General features: G+C 33.6%; 1 protein-coding gene across 21 annotated transcripts in view; it reads right to left on the bottom strand.

Annotated features, from left to right (window-relative positions):
* Positions 1 to 16404, bottom strand: part of magi2a (membrane associated guanylate kinase, WW and PDZ domain containing 2a) — a 396131-nt gene that overhangs the window by 189109 nt on the left and 190618 nt on the right. The window contains exon 1 of one of the 21 annotated variants that reach the window (XM_069192441.1): positions 9563 to 9939. The exons of the other annotated variants lie outside the window; for them this stretch is intronic. The gene's annotated coding sequence lies outside the window, so the exon portion shown is untranslated. Of the gene's footprint in view, positions 1 to 9562; positions 9940 to 16404 lie in introns of those variants that run through there. 21 annotated transcript variants of the gene reach the window in all.

Consider the following 16404-nt stretch of genomic DNA (forward strand, 5'->3'; position numbering starts at 1 on the left):
GTAGGCAGAATTCAAGGAACTGCATGCATTTGGATTGACAACTGCATAATAGTAAAGAAAAAGTAAAGAGAGAATATTCTGAATTGTGTAATTAAATTAGTGGGGTACCACAGAGATCTGTATTAGGACCACAGCATTTCCTGATTTAAATCAATGATCTAGTCTGTGGGATAGTTAATATAGTAGTCATGTTTTCAGATGATACCAAAACCAAAACAGGTGGACTAGAAAACATTGCAGAAACAGAAGGTGTAATCCAAAAAGACTGGGCAAATACTGATGATTTAAGGACAACTAAAGACTATTACATGCAAGTAAAAAACTCCATATACACAAAATGGGAAACACTAAACATGAAGAGCCTACTTATGAAAAGTCTTAAGTCTTATATTGTTACAGTACATAATTTACATCTTCTAGACAATATGGGGAAGCAATAAAAAGGCAAACAGTTTGGACATATAGTTGAAAGCATGAAAGGTAAATCATGGCATGTTTTCTGAAAACTGTACAAACTGTAATTTACAATATGAGTACAATTTATGTCACTGTGTTTCTGCTTCTCTATGTTGTTGTTTAGTATCTTTAAATATCGATATCAAAAAGGATAATATAAATCTAGTTGATTCTTACTGTATAGTTTGAGTCTGACCTTAATCTTGGGTGTCTTTAATTACCTAAGGTTTACTATGCTTAAAAAGCTCTGAGAGTTCTCCACCACCTTGAGAGAAGGGAAGCATTTTCTCTTCTTTGAACATAAGCAATACAGTCTTAGTGTTTATTTCCTTTCATTGCTTAGGAAAATGTTTTCTTTGCATTTAGCCTCTAGTAAAAACAATTCAGAACAAAGACTGGGCTTGCTGGCTTCACCCAGAGAATTTCTGTTGAAGTGCAATCCTCAGAGTGCCTCACGTGGTAGGAGAACTTGTCAGAGTTGCTAATAAACTGATTCCACCCATAGGCTACAGTAATGGACTTTTTTATAGAGCTGATTATCAGACCATGCAGTAAATTATAGTACACAGCTCATGTGATATATAACACATGCAAATTCAACTCTAGTACTTTCTGCAGAAGCCTACTAATGGAAATCTGCATTTCCTGAATAACCTACAGTAGATGTGGTGAAGGGTATACAGGTCAACAAAAGCTCCAATGCTGTGGTGCGCATTAATCCACCAATGTCATCTTGCATTTATTATTTCTGCCTTACCTAACTGAATGAACTTGCCACTTTTAAAGGTCCTTGCTTTCCTAAATCCCTTTTAAATAATATGGATATGCAGAGGTATGAAATTATTGCAAAAATACAAAAAATGTTTCATTGTTTTCCACTAGCTTTTGCTAATAAGTCCTATGTATCTGTAATATTTTTCAGTAATGTACAGTATGTACAGAAGTATTTTAATAAATATTGTTTTACTCATATACAAAATCCCTTCTCTTATCTCAGTCAGGAAAGATAAGAGACCAAAAATATCCAATGCTATTTCACTATGGTATTGAAAGCATAAATGTAGGATTTAAATTAGATTTTTTTTAAATAACCCAAAAAATAAGCATGAATAAGAATTCTAGAAATAATTTCTGAATATATTTTTAATATAACACATGTGCAGTGTAGTTAATCATGAGTCACTTTCAAAATATGCAGGCTAATCATATAATTAATTATGATATGCTTATTTAGCGTAGGTTCAACTTGTTTTGACATATACATTTAAAATCATATATACTGTCTATATTCATTAATGTGAAAAGAAAAAAAAATCTTATAACTAAGGGATTGAAGATGACCTTCTTCTTTTAATTACTGTGGCTTCATTGTGCCACTTTCAAGTACATCCAGGAGTCTGTCTAGAAATATAAATTAAACAATGTGGCATATTAGAAGCATACTGTACATGCTTATTTGAGTTATGCGCTATCCTCACAGCACCTTAGATCTTTTCATTTATGGTACATTGATATCAAATCTCTTTGGTTTATAACTACTTATGAGGAATTTTGAGCAATGGTATAAAGTATAAAGCACGATCAATTCTACATTTTGACTTGAGTTCAAGGAAAGGTTTTGAAGAAAAGATGCAATGTTTCCATGAAATTATATAAATACAAAGTGCCATGTTTAGACATGAAAGTGACTATATTTAACTCCATCATTAACTTATATATTAGTTTCTGCACTAATTAAACATCCTGTATCCTTTAAAAGGCTGAAAGTGATAAATGAATGTAGTCTTAATACTAATGTCCGAATAATAATATATCGATGCATAGCAATATACAGTAGATGCATGGCATTAAGTTGACTTCCACAGCATCTTGAAACTATGCCCCAGAAGGTTAGCACAATAACATGTACTGCAAGCATTCAGATTTAATAATCCAATCAAATATATAAGACTACAGAAAATAATTTTCCTTAAGTAGCTTATGTCCTTATGCACACAGCATTTTTGAATAAGATTTGTCAATTTTGATTTAGCAGTACAAACTGTGTAATGCAGGACAGGGTCTGTAATGGAAAGAACACCAAAAAACTGATCCACTCAGACTTCTAACTTTTTAGCCACTCTTAGAGTTTCTTACTATAGTTGTGAAATTTTAAACTACACTTTAAAGCAATACATTGCATTTTCAACAACAGTTAGAATGAATGGACTTTAAATAGATGTTCCTGGAATGGAACATCAATAATAAATTCCTGGAAAGGAAAAACAACAATAACATTTTCTGAGAATATTAAATTTAGCTCTTCACTGCAACGAAGCATCATTGCGGTAGACTGATGATATTCATTTTGTCAAGCGAGAACCTATTCAATAACACAACATACTCAGAAAACACCAAAGAATTAGAGCAATAGTCTGCCAACTGACTATTAATACTATGAGGTCAAGGGGGAGTAATGAGAAGATATTTCATCAAAAATATCTTATTATAAATGATATGGGGGAATCTGTACGTCTTAATATATACATTTTATTATATTGTTTATATAACCACTTGTTTTTGTGGGTAGTGAACATGTCTGCAGAGATTCTGAATAGGTTCACAAAGGAAGATTTTAAAATGTACATTTATGTGCTGGTGTGTCTATCACTTCTTAATTGCTTTTAATTCAAAGCAAGATAGGTTATTCTATATTGTTCAATGATAATCAGACTGTGTTTCACCCTGGTTACACTGGCTGCTTTTAACTCTGGCCTGCCGTAGGGCAATGTAAATGTAACTAAACCTGAGCTGTCTTAATCACCTTTCACATCAATCAATAGCCTTGTGCCAGCTCAAAACTATACTAAGTGCTCTGAAAACCTGGATTAACTGCCTGAAGTCAAAAGAGGAATGTCAAAAGTCAACAAGCCCTAAAGGACTGGAGAGCAGTGGAAAAACAGAACCACAAAGGAATAACAAGCTCAGCTCTTTTTAAGAATACCCTAAAATATCAGTATATGTACAGTTATAGTCATGTAGTCATTATGCACTCTGCAGTATGTTAAAGTCCTATCTAGCATACTGCTTTCAACCCTTCACATATAGATATACCGTATACTGTATAAAAGCCAAGAATAAAATGCATATTCTAGCTATCATTTTAAAATGTAAAGTGACTGTACAGGACTGTTTTTTGTATTATTTGCATGCCATGAAAGGAGCTTGGAATGGACCTTGATTTTTTAATTACTTGAAGGAAATTCTCAGAAAACAAGCAATTTCATTGAGTGACTACACATTAATCAAAGCAACTGAGATTACTGTTTCATTTTGCCCTGATATTGTTGATATCAGAATAAGGATCTTATTAAATCTAAAACATAGCAGAGATAGTAAATGAGCAAACTCACTTAAAAGAGTCTATAAACTGTAACAATGATTGTAGACTGGGGAAGAGACATCTGGAACAAACCACTCAACAGAATAAAGTAGAGGTACAGTAATGTGCTTAAACAGAAAAAATAAATTATAAATAACAATCAGGCCCCCACCATGGCCAGAGGGGAGTGATTGCTCAAAGAAACCATACCCTGGAGGAATAATCTGGTGAAACAGGAGTCATTTTGTCTGTGCCAGGTTTCAGTCAAGCACAGAAAGTTGTGTTTTGATCATTTAATAAAACTGCCTTTCTGCTTGCAGGATGGGTGCTGAATAAAGTTGATTTGGCCAGTTTCAGTGAGGCAGGGGATTTAGCAAAAAGTGATGTCTGTTCCAGACTTGGAGGGCAGCATAAATTGTTAAAGTCAGCACCAGAGAATAGGTCGCAAAATCCCAATATCACTGCAGTACTCAAAGGCAGATTTTATGAGGCAGTAATTCTATTTAAGTTGCTGTAATTGTGTCAAGATTTACTTTACAAGCATTATTATGAAATCTCTGATGAAACAACAAAATCCATCTGAAATCCAAGATCAGGGGATTGCGAGAAATTTGAAGAAAATCTCGAATCAGCAGCACTGCAGTACAGCAGGTAGGCAGATTGTGGCAGCAGTTAGGAAAGCGGTGATTGTCCAATTACAGAGAATCAGAAATAAATTAATAAAGCTTAAACTAGGAATAAATATAAAGATTTAGTAAATGCAAAGGAAGTAAGACTTAGATAAGAAATTAAACTAAACTACATTGGTAAGAGGAGTGGCCGTTAATAATGATCCTCAGATCAATTAGCTACTATTTGGTAGTAGGTTGAATGACCTCCTCTTGTTTGTAACTTACTGTATTGTTCCTTTTGGTGAAAGCACACATGAGCTACCCTTAAAAATAGTTGCTCAAGTCGTTTGGTAGACAAGATTGAGATGAGTCTGTCTGGTCTTTTACCAGGCAAAGCCATGTTTGACTGTGTTCTATCTTTGGTCAAATGGGCATATAAATGGATTTACAACATGAGTGTGGACACCATCGTGAAATAAAATGCCATGTATTTTGGACATTAAGGGTGTTACAAAGAAAAACTCTGAATGGTACATAAAGATTTCAGGTATAATGTTTGATTCAGCCATCTAAAGGGCAAGGACAACTATATTTCTGTAGAGTCCTCCATATGCATGTAGGATAAATGCTGGGCATTACTATATGTAACATGTAATTTACCACTCGTATTTGCTTAGCTGGTATGGTTTTAGAAATACATTTTCAACATCTGTTTATATACAGACAAAAATTAGAAAACAATGTGCACACATGGCAGTTTAAAACTACATAAGCATTGATCAAAGCATTTTCAAAGACTTGCCTTCAAACTCTTTCAACAATGTATTCTGCAATCCCTCTGAGAGTCAGTCTTTTTTTAGAATTCATTTTTTGCAGCATATTCAGCTCTTGAAGTGTTATCAATACAAAATGCTGAACACTAACCGAACCACTCACACTAAACAGGGGTATGGTTTCCTCACCCTGTGGTACTTTAGCATAAAATATCATCAAGAGAAAAAGATAGTTGTTATGTGAGAGAATGGCAAGATATATTTATAAATTTAAATGAGCTATGTTAATCTTATTTCCATTTGATTTGAGATTTTCATCTGTGGTGAGGTGGCACTGTATAGATCAAATTCATCAGAAACCAAGAAAGCTTGCAGAATAGCAACACTCAAGGATTTGATTGAGTATACTAGGCAACAGAAGGCAGCTGATAGAAAAGTGGTGTGATTATTGCTGAAAGTGTAACCAATGGATTGTAGGACACCCAGTGACATGTAATGATTTAATCAATTAATTCCTAAGTCCCTGATAGGTGGATCCAACCTGCTGGTACACAAAGCACAATGGCGACAGAGTTGCGTTATGGAGGTGGGATTCCAGCATCATAGTAAACATGGAATACATTAACAGATCTTTATTTAATTTAACAATATCATAAATTACAAATCATGTTATGCATAATGATGGCTTTATTGTTTCACTTTGTTCTTTTATCTAACGGATCATCACAAATCACATTTGTAGTGCATGATTCTTTGCTGGACCACAGTTTTGATTGAATTCAGGCCAGTGCTGGCATTATTACCAACTTTGAAGACATGGAAAAAAATAACAGAATAATAAAGCACCAGTGAGAGACAGAATTCCTCAAAAGAACCAGTATACAACTTGAGTGCATTTCATTGTTTATGAAATTTAGACAGATGTACAGCACTGTTTTGTGAATAATGGTAATACTGAATTATACTATTCATGTTTTGATCACCTCCATGTCTGTCCTAAAATGGTGCACTGTTGTTTTGTTAACTTCAACAACATTTTAAATAGATACAAAGATACTTCACTTCAGTGAAGGTGAGAATACCCCACATCTCCCATCTTTTCAATATTCAACAAACGTCAGTTATTTTTAGATACTGCAATTAACCTGTGCAAATGTTTTACACACTTGATTTTATTATTTTACTTGATTCACAGCATATATATTTTTCACTGAGGACAGAATTATATATGTACTCAGGAAAAATAACATTTACAGTAAGAAATGTTGAGTCTTTTCATCAATCTTTTATCTTCATTCTCTTGAAGAGGATGTCTGGTGGAGCTGACACTTTCTTTGTTTAGCACAATATAAACATACTACTGTATATTCTCAATGGTATCTCCAAAGGTTTGACTTGAATAAATGTGACAACAACAAAATTGCACCTAAATACTGTATGTGAAAGCACTCAAAAAAATTAAAAGGCTGCTGGTTTTTTAACTTGAAGACGAATAAACGAACCAGTCCACCATCTACAAAACCAGGTCAGCATGACTATTTAGAAAGTTAACATTACTGTTGCCATTGATCCATAAACCAAAATGAAATTGTTCAAAATTTCACTCAAGACAGACAATGGTGCTTGTGAAAAACAAATAATAATACATTGAGAGGCTTAAATGTAATCTCATCAACCTGTTTTCTGCTATATTAGATTTAATAAAATGACCATGTTTCAACTGTAACTACATTATATGAGGAATGGAATCAAATAAGCTAATGTAATTCAGGAAATAGGCATTAACATTGAGAAATATCTATAGTTCAATAGTTTTATAGTTCTATAGTTTTCTTATTAGAAAAAAAACTCTTCTAACATTTGATAGGATTAAAGATTTTACCATAAATATGTACCTTAGAAATAGAATTCCCTTAAATTAGATTAAATAAATTAGATAAAAATAAGCTACTTAACTTTAAAAGCTTATAGTTTCAACTAATAATGACAAATCAATAAAAACAACATTATTTGAAAACTTCATGTTACAAAATTCAAAATACAACGATAATATATACAGTATAATATATTATGTAATATGATAAAATGACGACTGTCTTCATGCTGCATAAATTTGAGAAAAAAGGTAATTGCTCACTGCATTACATGTTCTATATATTTTAATAAAAACAAAAAACTATCTGGATAATATAGAATAGGATCTTAGTCCAGTGAAAGAAAAATTAGATTTTTAATTCTCTCTTTAGAAAATGTAATTTACAACTGTTACCACTTGTAAACAACTGCTATTAATGTCAATTATGCATAGAATAAACACAACGGTAAACACTTGTACTGTATGCTTCCATTATCTTTTAAACTATGTACTGTAAAGTGTTCAACATGATAACTTCTTATCACTTTAAGATTGATACTTTGCCTTATATTCACCCCAGCACATCTCTGCTAAGTCAAATACAGCTTCCCAATGGATAAACTGACAACAGGGGTTTTACCAAATCACTTGTCCTGGCACAGAGTCCCAACACACTGCTACAGTGTACTGTACTGTATGTATTGCTGAGGGTCCATGAGTAGGAGTTGTAGGATCTGCCTTGTGATCAAATCTGTACACCCCTGTATTATTTTATGAAAAAATATTGCTTCATTTCAGTTAGTTCCATTGTCTAATTCCCTATTTGTATTACCCCTGATTGAATTAGAGGGTTACAGCTCAATGGGCAGAAATGAGGCGTTATATTAGTCAATGTGCATCTCAACTCCGATAAGCAAGGACAAAGGAAGCAGAGACTCCATGAATTAAAGAAGCAGCAGAGAACAGCCATTTTTCACACTTATGAAGAGAAACATACTGTACAGATGTTACCAGAACTGCTGCAATGTGTCTTAATTCAACAATGGAGACCAATCACCCTCATACAGAATTCTACCTGTCTCATTACAAATGCGATTTATCGTTTCTTACAATTTGTTTTTGTGCTAGGACTTGCAAAGTCTGCTCTTTAATAACAACCCTATCTCACTGCAGTGAATCATCATCAAGGTAAAACTGTATTTTCTAAATGTGAATTTAAAATTTTGCATCTATTCACCCACATTGTTTCTTGTGTTATTAAAATGTTTCATATAATCTCAATCACAGAGACACAATTATCCGTTATGCAGAAAGATTTTTGGTAAACATTTTGGTGTATGACAGAAATACACTTTTGGAAAATGTGCTGCACAGACTACAGCATATATGTTACAATCAATTAGACAAAAATGTTAATTGTTTTAATTAGGGTAAGGAAATATTTATTAGTAATAAATTAACTTGAAACTTGAAATGATTTTTAAAAGATAGGTTCAGAAAAATAGTTTCCAATTCTGCGTTATGAAAATAATACTAATTTCCTATTAAAAATGTCCTGTTAACAATGAGGTGATGTCTAGCTTTTTAACTTCACAAACCAAATTCCAGTTTAGGAAGTTATGATGTCTACCAAATTCACCTGGAGTTCAGCACTTAACTATACCTGCTCAGCTTAGCTTTGTTAGGGTCTGATTCAAATTTTCTGCCTTTGTATGATGTCAGCAGGTAATACTTTGAATGGTGAATACACCACCATTAAAATCTTATTGAACTACAAAAAGTATAGTAAATGGGACGGTAACCTTAACAAGGAAATTGTTCTACTTATTTTATTAAAAAAAACAAAAATGTTTAACTTTTATCTTCTACAACTATCACTAACATTTACAAAGTTTTAAAATATAATTTACAAGAGCAAAGAGATTAACCTGTATTTTTAATTAGGCATCTGTCCATATCTCCCAAGCAGCTGATGTTTTGCATCTGACAGGTGATGAACATGTAGCAACAAAACTCAAGGTATTTCAGTTTATACACAAACAGAATTGTTCTTTTATATATATACTGTAAATATCACACACTTCCTTCAGAGAATGGATACAAAAAATCTCTTTGTCATTCATCTGTTTCACACTGCAAGTAACAGTAACAGACAAGCAATTGGAAACAGTATATACAGTATATAGTATAAAAAGGCCAGAAACCAATTCCATTCATATGACTATTGACCCATGACTTGACTGATGCAATTTAGCAGTTAAGTGGTAAAGATAGCCATATTACATCATAACAATCAAATTCTGTGCATCTTTCATTGCTTCATACAAGCAACCCACGTCTTTAGGTGCCAGGTACTATAAAAAAAATCTTTTGGTAAGGAAACTACACTGGACAAATGTTTGCTATTATACATAGCTTTTTGTTCCCTTTGGCTTTTATAATATTACACAGGCTTTGTTCACTGTCTCAACAGAATCAAATAAGTGACAAAGACATTCTGACCTACCTGAATGGTCCTCTTACTTAGTCTCCCTCAGAGTAGTTTTCACACCACCTGTACTCTCCCATCTCCACAGAGGGGGCATTCTGAAAATAACTGTCCTAATACTATCACTCTCAGCTGTGATAATTCAGCACAACATCCAGCTATATTTGTTGAAGCTGCTAAAGCCAGACAAAGCACTGCTGGAGAAAAACTGCAGCTGAGCTCCTTTGTTTCTCTCCCCTCATATGAGGCTGGTTCATTCCTCAGATTTTTTTTTTCTGCTCAGCTGCTACTTATTGAGGGTCATTTACATTTACCATCATCATGACCCCTGCCTCCATCCCTGTCTGTTACTGCAGGATTCCTCAGAAACACTGACTGTCAGATGTGTGTGTGTGTGTGTGGATGTGAGTGGGTCTCTGTGCTGCATTTGGCATCTGAGAGGTAGAGCCTGTCACGTGGCCACTGAGCTCATATTGAAATAGAGGCTCTGAGTGATTCAGATTTTAAAAAGGAATATCTATAAAGTGATTTACATAATAAAGGGAGAGAGAAATATTCAGCTCAGAATGGACCTTTAAAACAATTTTATTTTAAATTTCAAATTACTCTCGGTAGGAAAAACTCAGACTCTAGCTTCTGGTCTCTAGAAGAAGCAGTGAATCTCTATAATTATTAAATCAAATATGATTCTATTTAAGAACTACATTGAATATGTTATGATGGTGATTTTGCAGGTCTGCACAAAATGATTTTTTAAAAGTTTTTAGACAAGATGGACATTATAGACTTATCTAGAAAGTTAATTGTTTTCCTCATTAGCATCATCATCATAGTAATAACAATAATGTTAAGAAGAAACATTTCCCAAACCTACTAGCGAGGAAGGGATTTACTGTACCTTTATTGCATTGCATTTATTTTTAGTATTTAGACAAAAAAAGTCACATTAATAAAAATAGGAAATGTTTTTGTAAAAGTTTGTAACATGCAAGAGTAACAAATTATACTGGTCTACTTCTCTCAGTAGTGAGACATATTAATCTGTCTTTGCAGTGAGTGCAGCCAAAGGATTGTCAGCTACATATACTGTATGCATCGCCTAAAGAAAAAAAGGTTCAAAACAACTAGCCTTTGTAACCATCTTCTCTTCCTGATGAGTGTCTATTTATTTACAGTGCCCACGAAAAGTATTAGGACAGCAAAATTAGGACAGAAAACTTAGTTTTTTATTACATTCACTTTTTAAATTATAATGTAAATTCACACTTAGTATGATAGATAAGTATAATATGGATTTTTGAAATTATTCTGGGTAATTCCATGCAAACATACTGTGTGTTCAAGCCACTGGTTTTAACTGACCATAGAGTTTGGAACACATTCAATTTAAATACATTTCCTAGTGTAAAGGTCTGCATTTGCTTCAATCAAATTGGTTACTTATACCACCAAAGTAATAATTGTATGAAGTTGTGACACATTGAGCTCACCAAACTCTTTGTATAATCATTTGCATTGCTTTGCCAAACCTTTGCTGTAGTGATTGCAGACAAGAATCCGAGTTCTTACTTATTCTTAGGGTGTTAAAGACTTAAAAATTCTTCAGCAGGAAATTTGGAAATTTACTTGGCTAGTCTAATCCTATGGTAATCCTTGGTTGCATTGGTTAAGCTTACCTTCACCCTGCTTTACAGATGAGATATTGTTCTGTGACCACATTTTAATCTTTCCATGACTTTTGTAATGGTTTATATTGGTCTCACCTGTACATGACATTGTTTTTCAAAGCTTTGTCCTGCCAAGTTCATTGCAATCTGGCTCTTCTGTTCAGTGTTGAAGAGAGATTTATATCTTGCAGTTTGTTTCATTGTGAAAAAGTTTATTTTAATGCAGTCAGCACGTTAGAGTGTTTTTCAAAACAAATCCAGCCACATTTGGATGGCATATTAAGAACCATCTATTTAGTCTCGTTATTAGAGGTAATCAAGGTACAATCTACTGCTGTGTGTTTTGGCATGCCGAATTTAGCACTTTGCTGCCCAAAGAAGATCAATAGGTGGCATCTGTGGCGCGTTAGATGTTAGTGAAACAGTGATTCCATTTAATCTGTTTTAATAGTTCTTTAAATCCACTTAATATGCAATATGAATATGGACTCAGGTAACTAAAGGCACATTTTAGAAGTGGAAAATAAAAATGTTCTGTTATGCGGATTGTTGTCCTAAACAAAACAGTGATTAGATCCATAATGCTTCTTGATCTCATTGTAAACAGAACGGAAATGAAGAACAGAAATGTATAAAAATAGACCAGTTTTAGTCTGTTCAGTTATTGTCTGCTCTCAGGTTTTTCCCAGTCCCATAACTTCAATGGGCAGCAGATTCTCTTTAAGGAAAGAGAATTTAAAGTTTAAGGAAACCACACTTTCGACACAAAGCTGCAATAATTATGACAAAATTATTTTGATTTTACTATGCTCTTATATGAAATGTAATTTAACATGATTTAATTTAACATATCTGATTCTTAGTCATTTGTTCTTAATAAAATATATAGACCGTAAGGATGAAAAGCATGTTTATGTTGTTACAGTGAAAACCAAGACTCACAAACTTTTTCCAAAGGCAAACAATTAACAAATGTGTGAATCTTGCCATAATATTTAATTATATTATATGTGTACTTATAATCTTAAGTGAACTGCATTAAAAATGTTACGTTTTCATTTTCAATAAAATGAACACCCAAAGCAAGCAGATTTCAGTCTGAAGCCCAGATTAGTTAAAAGTCAGAAATGTGTATAACATGGTGTTAGAACACTAAAAGTGTTTTAAAATTGTCTCTGTCAGACAACAGTTCCTCACAGTTAAGTAGCATGTTACTTCATTTACCTTTTTTCACCAATTATTGGTAAACAAGTGAGGATCCACGATTACTATAAATATAGGGAGCATGGCCAAAAGTTTGTCATTCCTGAGTGAACATGGCAAAATTTCGCTCAGCAAGCAAGGAAAAAAGAGAGTCTATAATTGCTTTAAAAAATGAAGGTCAATCTTTAAGACAAATTGCAATAACTTTGCAAGTGTCAGTAATTGCTTTGGCCAAGACTATCAAATGATATGAAGAAACTGGCACACATGAGGACTGAAAAGGTTCAGGCAGGCCAAAGGTGACCTCAGAATCAGAGAACACATTCATTAGAGTCACAAGTCTGCGAAACCGGCAACTAACTGCCCCTGAAATAGAAGCGGAGCTCAATGCAACTAGAAATACAGATGTTTCAACATCAACTGTTCAGAGAAGGTTGTGTTAAGCTGGCCTACCAGGAAGAACTGATGCAAAGAAACCATTGTTAAAAGTGCAGAATAAGATGAAGGGTTAGGGTTAGGGTTAGGGTTTTTTTTCATTTTCATTAATCTAGCATCAAGAGTCCCTGTTGTGGTATTGTTTTTATTTGATGAGCTATAACATTATCTATGATTTTGTTTATTCTTTCAATGTCTCTCTAGGTCAAGTTCTATATGACTATTGTGATTGGATTTCTTGAAAGCCTACAGACATTTTAAGTTCAGAGGTCAAGTAACATCCTAAACAACATCTGTGCTTGTCATAAATCCAGAAATGCATGCCATTAAACTAGCATTTCTTCAGTTAAATCAGCAAACCAACCATTGAACTATCTAAAACAAATTATGAGTAGCTATGTTATCGCATGTGCAAACTTAAACAACACCAGTCTCCAAGGGGCCATATCTTCTTCTCTAGTAGATAACTTGCAGAATATTTTTTTCTTAAAAACTATATATATATTCATTAGGCTCCTGCTTGCAATACTACACACTGTCATTTTTCTTCCAAAATAATCAGCTTCTTGGAGTGCAACTGTTGTAACATGCTCTTAACATGAGTGTGAACGGTGCTTAAAGTGAGGCACTCTAAAGTATGTAGAATCTGATGATGCTCTATCCATTGTACTTAAAAAAAATATGTTGCTGAAATCTTCCAACAATCATTCATGACAAGGCCAATAATTACTAATTTGTTACAGTTGCTAAAACAAGAAACACTAGCTATCATGCTGTGGCATATTTCATTTTCGGAAAGCTTCTGAGAAAACAATTCCTGAGAAAAGAATAATCAAGGCAGTAGGCATTCTAACTAATGCATATTTTTGTTTGAGAGCTGGTTAATACATAAAAAACAGATCATAGATAAGGGCTGAATGTTCAAATTGGAGTTATGTAATTTTTTTGAGAACCACAGAGATTTGTGTTAGGACCAGAGATCGTCTCAATCTACAGTATATCAACAATCTAGGTTCTGGTACTGTTGTAATCAAACTACTGTAGTTATGTTTGCATATGCTGCAATAGATTTTGATAGGTGGATTAACAAACATTATGGAAGTGACAAAGTACACAATAATTACCGTAACACTCACAGCAATGTTTCTATATACAGTACACTGTCTTTGGCATGTGTTTAGCATTAAGTATAGTGGATAATAAGATATTTCACTGTTCTCTTTGTCACATGGGGTTTCTTGGCCCCCAGAAGGTGCCAGTTTTGCCTCTCAGCTCTCAACATGTTGCACCTCAATGTCCTCAAAGGATCAAGTTTATTTTTATCCAGACTGTGAGCTACTATCTGCAGATGTGTGGGTTATTTCCTGCTATACATTCTTGTGCTGTAGCCACTGCAATCTGATGGAATTGACAGTCTGAAACTGGTGTGGTCACCCTCTGCCTTCTAGGCATAGTCTGTCCATCACAGAACTGACTTTCTAGTTACTCTGCACCAGTGTGCTGATTGTTAAAACCAAGCGTTTCATTTACTGCTGAACTTCTCTGAAGCAGTCTGCCTCATGTCAATAGCAAAAAAGCAATCTTCACTCCTCAGGCGGAGAACATGGTTACTTCTTCCACTGTTTATGAGTTAACTAAACCATGTCTTTTTGAATGGCCATTTTGACAAATAATTTTATCAACTAATTCTGACATTTTTAACTTATCTCAAATATACCAATTGAAATAAGAAACTCCTTGCACCTGGCATTATTTATTAAATCACACAACTTACAGTAAGCTTGGTATTTTGTCCCAGAGAACAATACTACTAAATATACTGTAACACCTCTGCTCATAATTATAAAATATAAATAATACTATACATGTGCCTAATAATTGAAGTAAATCTTTTCACAGTTAAATTGTACTGGTTTATCTTTATATCTTATTAAGCTTTTCATGTAAGGTTTGCCCATGGGATGTTTCATGTATACAATGAAAATATATAATAAATATTGCTTTAATATTGCTGTCATAATCAAAGTTTCCACGGTGGGCACAAAAGCTAGTGTTTCCTAACCCAAACACAGGTTCAGCCACAATCCTCATACCATACGACTTGTATAAACATCAATGTACTGTAACTGCATTTGTGTTCAAACAGTGTGTGACTTGAGTGCCACCCATGTCTTACCTTAACCATTGATCAGATACAAGGGTTAATATGGAATAAGACATGTAGTACTCTATATTATATATTAATATTCAATAGTAAATTTGAAGCAATTAAGTTGTGATTTGTCCCATGTAAAAAGCCTTTACCAGACTCTGTATAAAGTGAAAGTGAATATGATATAAGGACAACACATTTAAGGTGTTAATAACATTCACTTTCTAATGTTTGAAAGCATTAGACAACATCAAAAGAAAATCAGCAGAGGCAAGCTTTTTTAAGAGGACGTGCAAATATGCAATTACAATGTACAACAAGAGCATAAATCAACAGCTTTCCATTGCAGACGAACAGCTGACTGCCTCGAGTAATGGTGTGACTGGCTGAATCCTGACATAGACCTCCAGTAGATTTGTTTTGGCTTAGAAGTGCAAATGGAAAAAATGACTCTATTTAACAAGCTAAAATGCAAACAGATTTCTTAGTAAACATTAACAAGTGGAACAACTGGCAAAGTAAGGTAAAATGTGAAAGCACGAAAAGTACTTTGATGTATTCTTTAAACTGAATTCTTAAGATTCAGCAGGACTAAAGATCTATGACACATTAAGTTATTTGGATGATCGACAGTAAAGTCTAAAAGCTTTTGAGAGTAAAAAAGCAGACCATTTTTCTTTTGGTGGGTTAATCAGCCTGTACCTTTCTACATTAGAATCTCAAATTTGACAAGCATTTTTTTTATTCAAAATGCCACATTTTGAAGTATTGCAACTGGAAATGTTTTTTAAATAGAACAAAGATTCTGTTTAAAAAAATGGGCTACCTAAGAAGGCTACTATGTATACAGTATGTTTGGATTTATGTATTATAATTTAATATCATGCACAACTACTGTATATAAGCTTCACTTAGCTGCGGGATGGCACTGAGTCATTCCTTTATATGTTTATGTATGTGGGGTGCTATTAACAAAACAAATAATAGTTCAATAACATATAATGTTATTTAAGTTAGTCATAGCACTAGCTTAAATGCAATCAATTGCTAAAAGATAAATAATAACAAACCCTTGTCAGGCTACACTGAAAGAGGCAACGTGGCTTCTTTAACTTGACAAGAAGAATTTGGTAAGGGAGCAATGAACAAACAATAGCTTAAAAGGGAATAATGTATTAAACTACACTCACAAAAGACAAAAGTACATAGACTATTTACAATTTTAGTGAGGACTTAGAGCTCAACAAATTATATCCAACATTCCCCACCAGATTATTCACACTGACTACCCTAATGCACTCCAAAGTGAATCTGTATAATGGTATACAGTATAAAGACAGATGGTACTGTACATAGTTCATAAAATAAACTGCACCAGTGAGCCTACACTCTAAAATGATATT

The sequence above is a fragment of the Lepisosteus oculatus genome, chromosome 7, assembly GCF_040954835.1.
Source record: "Lepisosteus oculatus isolate fLepOcu1 chromosome 7, fLepOcu1.hap2, whole genome shotgun sequence".
Classification (NCBI taxonomy): domain Eukaryota; kingdom Metazoa; phylum Chordata; class Actinopteri; order Semionotiformes; family Lepisosteidae; genus Lepisosteus; species Lepisosteus oculatus.